Source organism: Tursiops truncatus, chromosome 8, assembly GCF_011762595.2.
Source record: "Tursiops truncatus isolate mTurTru1 chromosome 8, mTurTru1.mat.Y, whole genome shotgun sequence".
Classification (NCBI taxonomy): Eukaryota; Metazoa; Chordata; class Mammalia; order Artiodactyla; family Delphinidae; genus Tursiops; species Tursiops truncatus.
This window is the reverse complement of record NC_047041.1, coordinates 26561120-26575210: the sequence shown is the minus strand read 5'-3', so window position 1 is coordinate 26575210 and position 14091 is coordinate 26561120. Positions and strand designations below refer to the sequence as shown.

General features: G+C 36.7%; 1 protein-coding gene across 8 annotated transcripts in view; it reads right to left on the bottom strand.

Annotated features, from left to right (window-relative positions):
• Positions 1-7129: 7129 nt before the first annotated feature.
• The window catches only part of MSANTD4 (Myb/SANT DNA binding domain containing 4 with coiled-coils), a 40072-nt gene continuing 33110 nt past the window's right edge, over positions 7130-14091 (bottom strand). For all 8 annotated transcript variants that reach the window (XM_019948785.3, XM_019948784.3, XM_004327889.4 and 5 more), the window contains one exon: positions 7130-8266. The gene's annotated coding sequence lies outside the window, so the exon portion shown is untranslated. The remainder of the gene's footprint in view (positions 8267-14091) is intronic.

Genomic DNA, 14091 nt, shown 5'->3' with positions numbered 1-14091 from the left:
CTATGGATCAAAAATTCTAAAATTCTGTTATACAATAAATAGTAGAAAAATTATTTAAGCCTAATTTTTTATTTTTTAACTTTTTTTAAAAATTGAGGTATAGTTAATGCACAATATTGCATAAGTTTCAAATGTACAACAAAGTGATTCACAATTTTTAAAAATTGTATTCCATAGTTCATATAAACTGTTGGCTATATTCCTGTGATATACAATATATCCTTCTGTTCTTTTTGATTACAGCCATTCTAACAGATATGAGGTGATATCTTATCATGGTTTTTATTTGCATTTCTCTGATGATTGATGATGTTGAGGATCTTTTCATGTGTCTTTTGGCCATCTGTGTGTCTTCTTTGGAAAAATGTCTACTCAGGTCTTCTACCCATCCTGTAATCAGGTTGTTTGGGTTTTTTTTGATGTGGAGTTTAAAGCCTTTTATATATTTTGGATATTAACCTCTTATTGGTCATTTCATTTGCAAATATTTTCTCCCATTCAGTATGTCTTTTTGTTTTCTCAATGGTTTCCTTTGCTGTGCAACAGCTTTTAAGTTTCATTAGGTCCCATTTGTTTATTTTTGCTTTTATTTCGTTGCTTTAGGGGACAGATCCAAAAATAATATTGCTACAATTTATGTCAAAGACAGTTCTGCCTGTGATTTCTTCTAGGAATTTTATGTTTTCTGATCTTACATTTAGGTCATTAATCCATTTTCAGTTTATTTTTGTGTATGGTGCTAGAGAATGTTCTAATTTCATTATGTTACACGTAGCTGTCCAGTTTTCCCAGCACCACTTATTGAAGAGACTGTCTCTCCATTGTATATTCTTGCCTCCATTGTCATAGATTAATTGACCATAACTGTGTGGGTTTATTTCTGGGCTTTCTATCCTGTTCCATTGATCTTTGTGTCTTTCTTTGTGCCAGTACCATACTATCTTGATTACGGTAGCTTTGTAGTTTAATCTGAAGTTAGGAGCATGATTCCTTCATCTCTGTTGTTCTTTCTCAAGATTGTTTTGGCTATCTGGGGTCTTTTGTGTTTCCACACAAATTTCAAAATTATTTGTTCTAGTTCTGTGAAAAATGCCATTGGTAACTTGATTGGGATTGCATTGAATCTGTAGATTGCGTTGGGTAGTATGGCTATTTTAACAATATTTATTCTTTCAACCCATGAACATATCTCCAATTTCTTCCATCAGTGTCTTATAGTTTTCAGAATACAGGTCTTCTACCTCCTGAGGCAAGTTTATTTCTAGGAATTTTCTTCTGTTTGATGTGATTGTCAATGGGATTGTTTCCTTAATTTCTCTTTCTGAGAGTTTTTTATTAGCATATAGAAATGCAACAGATTTCTGTATATTAATTTTGTGTCCTGCAACTTTACTGAATTCATTGATGAGCTCTAATAGTTTTCTGATGGTGTCTTCAGGATTTTCTATGTATAGAATCATGTCATCTGCAAAGAGTGACAGTTTTACATCTTTCTTTTTAATTTGTATATTTTTATATCTTTTTCTTGTCTGATTGCTATGGCTAAGACTCCCAAATCTATATTCAGTAAAAGTGTCAAGAGTGAGCATCTTTGTCTTGTTCCTGATCTTAGAGGAAATGCTTTCAGGTTTTCCCCATTGAGTATGATATTAGTTGTGAGCTTGTCATATATGACCTTTATTATGTTGAGGTATGTTCCCTCTATGCCCACTTTCTGGAGAGTTTTTATAAATGGATGTTGAATTTTGTCAAAAGCTTTTTCTGAATCTCTTGATATGATCATATGGTTTTTATTCTTCAATTTCTTAATGTGGTGTGTCACATTGATTTGCAGATATTAAGTCATTCTTGCATCTCTAGGTTAAATCTCCCTTAAGCATGGTGTATGATCCTTTAAATGTATTGTTGGATTCTGTTTGCTATATTTTGTTGAGGATTTTTGCATCTATGTTCATCAGTAAATTAGTCTGAAATTTTCTTTGTGTGTGTGTGATATCTTTGGTTTTGGTATCAAGGTGATGCTGGCCTCAGAATGAGTTGGGAAGCATTTTGGGGTAACAGTTTGAGAAGAATATGTGTTATCACTTCTCTAAATGTTTGGTAGAATTCACCTCTGAAGTTATCTGGTCCTGGACTTTTGTTCGTTAGGAGTTTTTTTTTTTTTTTTTTTTTTTTTTTATTGCTGACTGAATTTCATTACTAGTAATTGGTCTTTGGAGTTTGTACATTTCTAGGAATTTTTCCATTTCTTCTAGCATTATTCATCTTATTGATATATAGTTGTTCATTGTAATCTCTTATGATCTGTTGTATTTCTTTGGTATCTGCTGTAACTACACCTTTCTCATTTCTAATTTTATTGATTTGGGCCCTCTCTCTTTTTTCTTGATGAGTCTGGCTTAAGGTTTATCAATTTTGTATATCTTTTCAAAGAACCAATTCTTAGTTTCATTGATCTTTTCTTTTTTTTTTAGTCTCTATTTCATTTACTATTGCTCTGATCTTTTTTTTTTTTTTTTTTTTTTTTTTTGGTACGCAGGCCTCTCACTGTTGTGGCCTCTCCCGTTGCAGAGCACAGGCTCCAGATGCACAGGCTCAGCGGCCATGACTCACGGGTCTGGCATGTGGGATCCTCCCGAACCGGGGCACGAACCCGTGTCCCCTGAATCGGCAGGCAGACTCTCAACCACTGCGCCACCAGGGAAGCCCTCTGATCTTTATGATTCCTTTCCTTTTACCAACTTTGGGCCTTATTTTTTTCTACTTCCTTTAGGTGTAAGGTTAAGTTGTTTATTTGAGTTTTTCTTGTTTCCTGGGGTAAGCTTGTATCTCTATAAACTTCCCTCTTAGAAATGCTTTTGCTGCATCCCATGGATTTTGGATCATGTTTTTGTTTTCATTTATATCTAGTTTTTTAAAATTTCCTCTTTGATGTCTTCAGTGATCTGTTGGTTGTTTTGTAGAATATTATTTAGCTTCCAAGAGTTTTGTGGGGTTTTTTTGCAGTTTTTTTCTTGTAGTTGATTTCTAGTTTGATGTGATTTCAATTTTCTTAAATTTACCAAGGCTTGTTTTGTGATCTAGCATGTGATCTATACTGGAGAATGTTCCATATGCACTTGAGAAGAACATGTATTCTGCTCCTTTTGGATGGAATGTTCTATATGTATCTACTAAGTCCATTTGTCTAATGTGTCATTTAAAGCCAGTGTTTCCTTATTGATTTTCTCTCTGAATGATTCGTCCATTAATGTAAGTGGGGTGTTAAAGTCCCCTATAATTATTGTGTTACTGTCAATTTCTCGCTTTATGTCCATTAATATTTGCTTTATGTATTGAAGTGCTCATATGTTCGGTCCATATATATTTACAATTGTTATATCTTCTTCTTGTATCGATCCCATGATCATTATGTAATGTTCTTCTTTGTCTCTTATAACAGTCTTATTTTAACATCTATTTTGTCTGAGACAAGTATTGCTACTCCAGCATTCTTTTGGTTTCCATTTGTATGGAATATCTTTTTCCACTTCCTTACTTTCAGTCTGTGTGTGTCTTTAGATCTGAAGTGAGTCTCTTGTAGGCAACACAGATATGAGTCTTGTTTTTATATCCATTCAATCACTCTGTCTTTTGATTGTAGCATTAAGTCCATTTACATTTAAAGTAATTATTGATATGTATGTTCTTATTGCAATTTTTTTAATTGTTTTGGGGGTTTTATAGGTCCTTTTTGTTTCTTCTTCTTGTATTCTCTTCTCTTGTGATTTCATGACTATCTTTAGTGTTATGTCTGGATTCCTTTTTCTTTTCTGTGTAGTATCTATTATAGATTTTTGGTTTGTGGTTACCATGAGGTTATATATAACTATATATATAACTATATAACTATATAACTATATATATATATATATATATATATGATTGTTTTAAGTTGCTTATCTCTTAATTTCAAAAGCATTTTTAACAACCCTGTCTTTGTACTCTTCTCCCCTAACATTTACTGTTTTTGATAGTGTGATTTACATCTAATTGTTTTGTATATCACTTAACTGCTTATTGTGAATACAGATGATTTTACTACTTTTAACCTTCCCACTAGATTTGTGCATGGATGTTTTCTTACCTTTACTGTATATTTGCTTTTACTGATGTGATTTTTCCTTTCATAATTTTCACGTTTCTAGTTGTGGTCTTTTCTTTTTCACTTAGACAAGTTCCTTTAACTTTTCTTGTAAAGTGGTTGTAGTGCTGAACTCTTTTAGTTTTTGCTTGTCTATAAAGCTTTTGATTTCTCCATGAAATCTGAAGGAGAGCCTTGCTGGGTAGAGTATTCTTGATTATACGTTTTTCCCTTTCATCACTTTAAATATTTCATGCCATTCTCTTCAGGCCTGCAGTTTCTGCTGAAAAATCAGCTGATAGCCTTATGGGAGTTCCCTTGTATGCTATTTGTTTCTTTTCCCTTGCTGCTTTTAATATTCTGTTTATCTTTAATTTTTGTCATTTTGATTACAATGTGTCTTGGTGTAGTTCTCTTTTGGTTAATCCTATATGGAACTCTCTGTGCTTCCTGGACTTGTATGACTGTTTCCTTTCCCAGTTTAGGGAAGTTTTCAGCTATTAAATATGTTCTCAGCCACTTTTTCTTTCTCTTCTCCTACTGGGACCCCTATAATTCAAATATTAGTGTGTTTGATGTTGTCCTAGAGGTGTCTTAAACTGTCCTCATTTCTTTTCATTCTTTTTTATTGTTTCTGTCTAGCATCAGTGGTTTCCACTACTCTGTCTTCTGTCTTGCTGATCTGCTCCTCTGTACCATTTAGTCTACTGTCCTTTTAGTGTATTTTAGTGTATTTTTCATTTCAGTTATTGTATTCTTCATCTCTGTTTTATTATTTATATTTTCTCTTTGTTAAAAACTTCCAAATTCTCACTCTGTGCATCCATTCTCCTCCCAAGTTATCTGATCATCTTTTATAATCACTACTCTGAACTCTTTCTTTGGTAGATTGCTTATCTCCATTTCACTTAGTTCTTCTGGGGTTTTATCTTTTTCCTTTATTTGGAACATGTTCCTCTGTCACCTCATTTTGCCTAAGTTGCTGTTTTTCTTTTTATGTATCTGGTAGGTTGTTTACATTTCCCAACCTTGGAAAAGTGACTTTTTGTAGGAGACGTCCTATGCATCCTTATGCATCCGTCCACTCTCATCACTTGAGCTATATGCTCTAGGGATTCCTCCTATGAGAGCTGCATGTATCCTTCTGCTGGTTGTGGTGGGGAGCAGGTCCACAGACTGTGCAGCTGTTGTTTTCTTATGACTGGTATCTTCCCCCTGGTAGTTGAGGCTTGTCTAGAACCTAGAGACTCTAGGGCTGTTGCTCACCCACTAATGGGAAAGCCATTTCCTGGGGCTAGTGCTGGACTAGTGGCAGGCAGAGCTGGGTCCTGGAGTCTGATTGCAGCACCCAGGGATCCCTGAGTTGATGTTAGATCACTGGTGAGTAGGGCATGTTTCTGACACAGTTGGGTGTGGGTTCTGGTGTGTCCTGAAGCTTGTGGTGGCCTGCTAGTGTGTAGGGCCAGGGCCCAACCCATCTCAGTACAGGATCTGGCCTGCTGGTTGAAGGGAGGACAGGTCCAGAGACTGTGGAGCTGTTGTTTTCTCACAACTGGTGTCTGCCCCCTGGTAGGTGAGGCTTGTCTAGAAGCTAGTGCAGGCTCTCTGGAGGGCAGGGCTATGTATATAAGCCTGATTTTTACATAATGGTATGATATTATGGTTTATAATAAATATATATTTTGTCATCATCCCCATTTCTAGCATGGGGCTCCTGAAACCCTTGTAATTTGCTGAGTGATAGGGGTGGCTTTTATTTTAATGAGGAGACTCTGTGTGGGCTCCTGGATGGCCATTCACCAGAAAGACCAAACCATTATTTGAAGCTTAGAATTTTCAGCCCCACCCCTTATTCTCTTGAGAAGGGAGAAGAGCTGAAAATGGAGTTAATAGTCCATCGTGTCTGTGTGATAACTCCTCCATAAAAATCCCAAAAGTATGGTGTTTGGAAAGCTTCCAGTTCTGTGAACATCCATTTACTGAGAGGGTGATGCACCTTCCACAAGGGCAGAAGCTTTTGTACTCAGGACCCTCCCAGACCTTGTCCTTTGTATCTCTTTATCTGGTTGTTCATCTGTATTCTTTATCATATCCTTTAATAAGCTGGTTAAGTGTTTCCCTGAGGTCTGTGAGCTGCTCAGCAAATTATTAAATCCAATGAGGAGCAGGTAATGGGAAGCTCTCATTTGTAGCCAAGTCTGACAGAAGTTGTGGGTAACTTGGGACTTCCCTGGTGACACAGTAGTTAAGAATCCACCTGCCAATGCAGGGGACACGGGTTCGAGCCCTGGTCTGGGAAGATCTCACATGCCACAGAGTAACTAAGCCCATGCACCACAACTACTGAGCTTACGCTCTAGAGCCTGTGAGCCACAACTACTGAGCCCATGTGGCACAACTACTGAAGCCTGCATACCTAGAGCCCATGCTCTGCAACAAGAGAAGCCACCCCAATGAGAAGCCTGTACACTGCAACAAAGAGTAGCCCCCACTCACTGCAACTAGAGAAAGCCCACGTGCAGCAATGAAGACCCAATGGAGCCAAAAAAAAAAGAAGTTGTGAATAACTTGGGAACCTACTATTTGCCACTGGCATCTGAAGTGGGGTGGGAACAGTCTTACGGGACAGAGACATTAAATTACAATTTTGAATTAAATTATAGGACACCAGCTGGTGTTGTGTAGGATTGCTTGGTGTTGGGGAAAAAAGTCCCCACATAGTTGGCGACCAGAAGTGTCAGAAGTGAAGTGTTCTGTGTGAGGAGTAAGAGGGACACATAGAAGGAAGACTGCTAAGTTTTTCTAACGCAATGGTTGTAAGCTTCAGTTAAGTATTACCAGTTTAAGTTCACTCATCAGAAAGCAATTTGTAGTGGGTATAAACAGTAAGAATATGTTACGTCTTTAAATGAATCTAACTCCTTTTCCAAGGCCAATATTAGAGTGAGACCAGTGAGACAACTGCTTTAAGAGCAAAAATTAAGGGGAAATCAAATAACTCAGTAATCAAGTTAAATAATATTTTATTGCAATATTCTTTTAAAAATCAAAATTGCTACAAAACATTTTGATAAAACATCAAAATTTTAAACAAAGATAATATTCAGAGAGCTCCATATCAAGCCATATGAGACTGTGAAGTAAAAGAAAAAATGTCCCTATATAAGTTTTTTGTTTGTAATGGTTAGCTTTTATTATAGAATATTAAGGTAGTTGAAAAAATATTGAAAATTTAAAAAATAGATGTATTAAACCAACAATATTATTTTAGGTTTAAATATTTTATTTATATCAAAACAAAATGTATTACCTTTTTTTTTTTTTTTTTTTTGCTGTACGTGGGCCTCTCACCGTTGTGGCCTCTCCTGTTGTGAAGCACAGGCTCCGGATGCGCAGGCTCAGCAGCCTTGGCTCACGGGCCCAGCCGCTCCGCGGCATGTGGGATCTTCCCAGACCAGGGCACAAACCTGTGTCCCCTGCATCAGCAGGCGGACTCCCAACAACTGCGCCACCAGGGAAGCCCCTGTATTACGTTTTTACTTTCTTGGCTTTAATCAAACAAACTCATAGTACTTTCAAAATTAACTTCTTTATCTTCTTTTCAATTGAGAGAATTGACATTTTTGACACTTTTTTAAAATAAGTAAACATCTTCAATAATTTTTAATTAACTTCAGCTTACTGAAACTTCTTTTGCAAGGTAGCAAGGTACCATTTGTTTTACTATGTCAATTTTTAAGTTTTCAAAATTTCATATTTTGTTTATCAAGAGTTTTGCATTAATTTTTAAAAATTATTTTTAAAATTAATTTATTTTATTTTTGGCTGTGTTGGGTCTTCATCGCTGTGCGCAGGCTTTCTCTAGTTGTGGTGAGCGGGGGCTACTCTTCGTTGCGGTGCGTGGGCTTCTCATTGTGGTAGCTTCTCTTGTTGTGGAGCACAGGTTCTAGGCACATGGGCTTCAGTAGTTGCAGCACACGGGCTCAGTAGTTGTGGCTCTCAGGTTCTAGAGCACAGGCTCAGTAGTTGGGGCACATGGGCTTAGTTGCTTCACGGCATGTGGGATCTTCCCGGACCAGAGCTCAAACCTGTGTCCCCTGCATTGGCAGGCGGATTCTTAACCACTGTGCCACCAGGGAAGCCCTGCATGAATTAAAAAAAAAAAAATACTGCATTAAAATAAATTTATCTATTACTTAGTTTTTTGGTGTGCCATTAAATTTTGCACCATACCAAGTGCCACATCCCGTGCTCCAGCCATAGAAAATCACTTGTCCACACCTAAGCATGACAAGAGTTAATCTTCTGAGTCTTTGTCCATGCAGTACCCTCTGACTGAAAGCTCTACTCTGCTCTGTTTTTGCCTTTGGTAACAAAATCTACCTAGTACCCACTCCTTTTAGGAAACTTCCTGAATACCACTCTTAAGAAAAACTGATCACTCCCTTCCTCAGGCCCCACTAAATCTTGTACATGCTTCTATCAGATTACTTATCATCTGTCTACTCCAAATGTATTCATTGCTACACATTCAAGGGTAGGAACTGTCTCATACAATTTTGTAACATTTGTGCCAGCACAGGTGCTCAGGAACACTTCATAAATATTGAATGGAGGGAAAGAAAAGGGGGAGGAAATGAGGGAGAGAAGGGTGTAAGAGAAGTAAGTTGTCTAATAAATATGGGGATATATGTATACATACAGCTGATTCACTTTGTTGTACAGTAGAAACTAACACAACATTGTAAAGCATTTATACTCCAATAAAGATGTGAAAAAAAATATTGCATACTTGGTCCTGAGTTGATTTAAGGCTGAGGAAATATTGGTTTGTTATAGTTTGATAAAGGGAGTGGCTGGGGCATATAGACTCAAGATTGGTTGGTTTGCATATGAAATGCATGCTGCAGGCTATCTCTAAGAATTGGCTAGTCCTGAGAGGAGCAGTCTCTACCTAGTCAGAGAGGCCACAAATTGACCCTGCGATGAATGTATGCCAAATAGACAAATGCAGAATCTAGGAAAGTACAGAACAGGGAGAAATTTGCTGATTCATAAAATTGAAAATTCAGAATTAGCCTCAACATCAGGAGAGGTTTGATTCAACAGTTCAAGTGATCTCATCAAGGGCTCAACTTTACCGTCTCATTTATATCTTCCCTGATAAGCTCTATACAGAGACTTGCCAACTGTGCCACTCAATATAGCAAAATGGTTTTATACATTTCCAGATATCTCATCTCCATGGGAAGCTAAGATGTCAAGGGGAAGAGTGAACGTTTCTTTCTTAGAAGTTTCAACAAATACCTTCTTCTGTTTCATTGGCTCTGAATGATTTATCTGCCTGTCTCTGAACCAACCTTGTAGCAAGAGAATGGAATATAGGGATAGGCTTGCACACATCATACCCCACTCCTAGAGCTTGTGGTCAAGTCAACCTTCCTTGGACTGTGAAGATGGGAAACGTAGTGATTTCTAGAAGAAAATCTATAAACCCAGGAAGAGGACATGAATTCTGACATACAAAACAAAAATGCCTGTTAGTCAGAATTTTTCATATTTCTGGTACCAGTACGTATATCACAGTAGCAAAAGATGCCAGATTCCTCTTTCTTTCAGGACAGAAAAGCATGACTTTACCTGGTAGTAACTCAAACTATCTGGGAATGTTTAGAAAACACACACACAATTTATTAATGTGTATTTTAACAAGTAGAGAAGACAGATATTACCAATACCATTTTGGTTAAACTGAAGCGTTACTCTTACTAAAGCAGTCTTTCACATCTTGGCCCACATCAAAAGTGCTAAAATTTTATCGAATTATGGTTTTCTCCAGACATATGCCCAGGAATGGGATTGCAGGAACATATGGTAGCTCTATTCTTTTTTTTTAAGGGACCTCCATACTGCTCTCCATAATAGCTGTACCAACAATGGGAATGTTTCCTTTTTCTCCACACCCTCTCCAGCATTTATTTGTAGACTTTTTGATGATGGCCATTCTGACCAGTGTGAGGTGATACCTCACTGTAGTTTCGATTTGTATTTCTCTAATAATTAGTGATGCTGAGCATGTTTTCATGTGCTTTTTGGCCATCTGTATGTCTTCTCTGAATAAATGTCTATTTAGATCTTCTACCCAATTTTTGAGTTGTTTTTTCAATATTGAGCTGTATAAGATGTTTGTATATTTTGGAGATTAATCCCTTGTCAGTCACATTGTTTTAAATATTTTCTCCCATTCTGTAGCTTGTCTTTTCATTTTGTTTATGGTTACCTTTGCTGTGCAAAAGCTTTTAAGTTTAATTAGGTCCCATTTGTTTATTTTTGTTTTTATTTCCATTACTCTAGGAAACAAATCCAAAAGAATATTGCTGTGATTTATGTCAAAGAGTATTCTGCCTACATTTTCCTCTAGGAGCTTTATAGTATCTGGCTTTACATTCAGGTCGTTAATCCATTTTGAGTTAAGTTTTGTTCATGATGCTAGAGAATGTTCTAATTTTATTCTTTTACATGTAGCTGTCCAGTTTTCCCAACACTACTTATTGAAGAGACTGTCTTTTCTCCATTGTATATTCTTGCCTCCTTTGTCATAGATTAGTTGACCATAGGTGTGTAGGTTTATTTCTGGGCTTTCTACCCTGTTGCGTTTTTGTGCACCCAATGTTCATAGCAGCACTATTTACAATAGCCAAGACATGGAAGCAACGTAAGTGTCTATCAACAGATGAATGGATAAAGAAGATGTTGTATATATACAATGGAATATTACTCAGCCATAAAAAAGTGAAATAATGCTATATGCATTGACATGGATGGACTAAGAAATTATCATACTAAGTAAGCCAAAGATAAATATCATATTATATTGTTTATATGTGGAATCTAAAAAATATGATACAAATGAACTTATTTACAAAACAGAAATAGACTCACAGATATAGAAAACAAACTGATAGTTACCAAAGGGGAAAGGGAGGGAAGGATAAATTAGGAGTCTGTGATTAAAATATAAACACTACTATATATAAAATAGATAACCAACAAGGACCAATTGTATACACAGGGAACTATACTTAGTATCTTATAATAACTTATAATGAAAGGAACTATAAAAAGGGAATATATATATATATATGTATAATTGAATCACTTTGCTGTACACCTGAAACTAACACAACATTGTAAATCAATGATATTTCAATAAAAATTTTTTTAAGCACTAACATTTTAGCAGCCCACTTGGAGTAAACTGGAAGCTATTTAGAGGCATTTATGTGGGACTTGGTGAAAAACCTTAACTCTATTTTTTTCTATATTACATAATTGGTAAGAAATAAGAATACAAAGCATTAGTGAATAAATCTGTCCATGCTTTCAAATCAGATATTTTCCAAATAAATTTACTGTGAAACATGAGCTTAGTTCTGTAGCCATACCTTTTGTTTTAAATCAGGTTGTATACTTAAATGCCTACCCACAATTCTCAACAAAGGAGAGACAACCTCTTTAAATCCTTAATGGTTGACATCAACCAGAAACGCTATTTGTACTAGTGATTTTTTTAAAAAGTTTAAACCATTTTTACAACCATTCAAAAATTTACAACAAATAAAATTATATTTAAAGGATACAACAAATCTTCCCGTTCTTTTGTCAACAAATATAATGTTGAAAGTTCTTGATAAATGTGAATAGATTTGAATCCAATAAAACTTTTTGTATGAATTATTTTAAAATGATGAAATTTTGATGAATGCACATGCTTTATTGGAGCAGTCACCCTGAAGCTCACTTGGATGCCATTAAAGAGTATATGTGACACAAAGGGATGGAAGAATCTGCCAAATATATATAAGGACAGAGATTCCTTGCTGCTACAGCCAAGAGCTCTGCTTTGTAAAGTCTCTCTCCCTTCTCCACTTCCCACCCATAGATACCATGGCAAAACCTTGGGTGAGGTACAGTGACCCTTGAGCATGCCTCCTGCAGATTTAGGTGTCCCTTGTTCATAATGGGCAGTGGCACATTCTTCAGTTGGCTACTAAAATGGATATCCAGAGGACAATCCTTGGCCCCTTGGCCCTGCACTAGGGGCAGAGCAACAGGTACCAGGTAAATCAGAGGGAACTATGGGACTTGCTCTCAGAAGTGTCCCTGACAAGACAACCCCTAGTTTGAGGCCATTCACCACCATCCTCAGGGCTGAGGTACACCTGGAATCCATTCATGAATACCTATTAGGGACCTTTGCCCTAAAAGTACAATTACAATGCCAAATGCTAAGAACAACCTACATTATATCTTCCTAAATCCTGCTAACAAATAAAATAGTAACACTGGGGGAGATGGTACTTACAGCAAAGATTGCTGTTCTTCCACATCATCTATTTTCTCCTTCAAGAATAACTGAACCTGAATTCTTGATTTTTATCTGGGCACAAAACTCATTTTCCAACTTCCCTCTGTGGCTATGATTTTGTCCCTTAACTTTCACTTAAAAAACTGGATGCCTCCTAAGGACATAGTTTCCTCTGAAGCCCTCTCAAAAGAAGTCTCTTTCTTTTCTCCTATTGGATCTGAAGGTGATACATGCTATCCTTGCTCCTTATTGCTGCTGCCAGATCATTATTCCTCTCTTCTTCCTAAAAATCCAGCTCCGTTGAAGGACTTGCCTTACATCTATTATTTCCATTTATTGCAGTCATCTACCATATTCCTGGTCATTTCTCATTCATTAGAGATTTTAGTCTCTGACTTTCTGCCCATCTCTTTACCTACATTCGTATCACTATTTTTGGTGATTTCAGTATGCACATAGAGAATTAATCTAAACCTTGGCCTCACTGGTCCTTGCACACATTGCCTCCATGGTCCTGTTTCCAACACTTGAGGCAGCCACTAACAGTCATGCAGTCTGTGAAATACACATTAGTGAGGCTACAATAAACACTACATCCTACAATGAGACTACAGTAGTCCCCCGAGAGACAGACAGAAGTTGGTCCTTCATAATGCTGATGAACTGCCAAACTAAACAGCTCTGGAATCATCTAACCTTGGACTTTGTTTTGTGAAATCATAAATTCCCTTATAGTTTGAGCCATTTAGAGTTGGTCTTTTCTTTAACTGTACCCAAAGGTATCCTAAATAGTACAAGCACAGGTGTAACAGATGTATATCACCTATTATTAAGTAATGTCCAGATCTGCATCAAAACAAATCAAAACATCTACAAGGAGAATGAATGATTGGAAGGAGTAGTGCATTAATCCAAGTGAAACAGTGATGGGTTTGGGATAGTATGGTGACAGCAGAAATGGAAAGAAGGGAACAGAATGAAAAATTATTTAGAGGTAAAATCTATAAGACAACTGTGATTGATTGGACTTCTGTGTGAAAAACAGGGTTTACTCAAAGAAAAATGCCAAGTTTCTAGCTTGAACTCCTAGGAGGAGGGTGTTATTATTTGTTGACCTCTTGAACAGTTGAGGAAGACCAGGTTTGCAGTAGATCAAGAGTTCAATTTTAGATGCACTGAATTTGAGGTGTCTGTGAAACATCTGAACAGAACAGAGGAGAAATCTGGGCAAGAGATTGAACTTTGAGAGTCAGTATATATTCAATAGATAGTAACTGAAGACGTTGAAATGTCTGAGCATCTGGGTAGAAAATATAGACCTGTAGCTTCCAAACTTTACTGCACATGAGAATCACCTGAAGAACTTATTTAAAACACAGATTGCTGGACCCCACCCCAGAGGTCCTGATTCAGTGGGTGTGATGATTAGTTTTATATGTCAACTTGGCTAGGCTCTAGTACCTGTTATTTAGTCAAACACTAATGTGGGGGTTTCTGTGAAGGTATTTTCTGGATGTTGTCAACATCTATAATCAGTTGACTTTAAGTAAGGGAAATAACCCTCGATAAAATGAGTGGGCCTCGTCCAATCAGTTGAAAG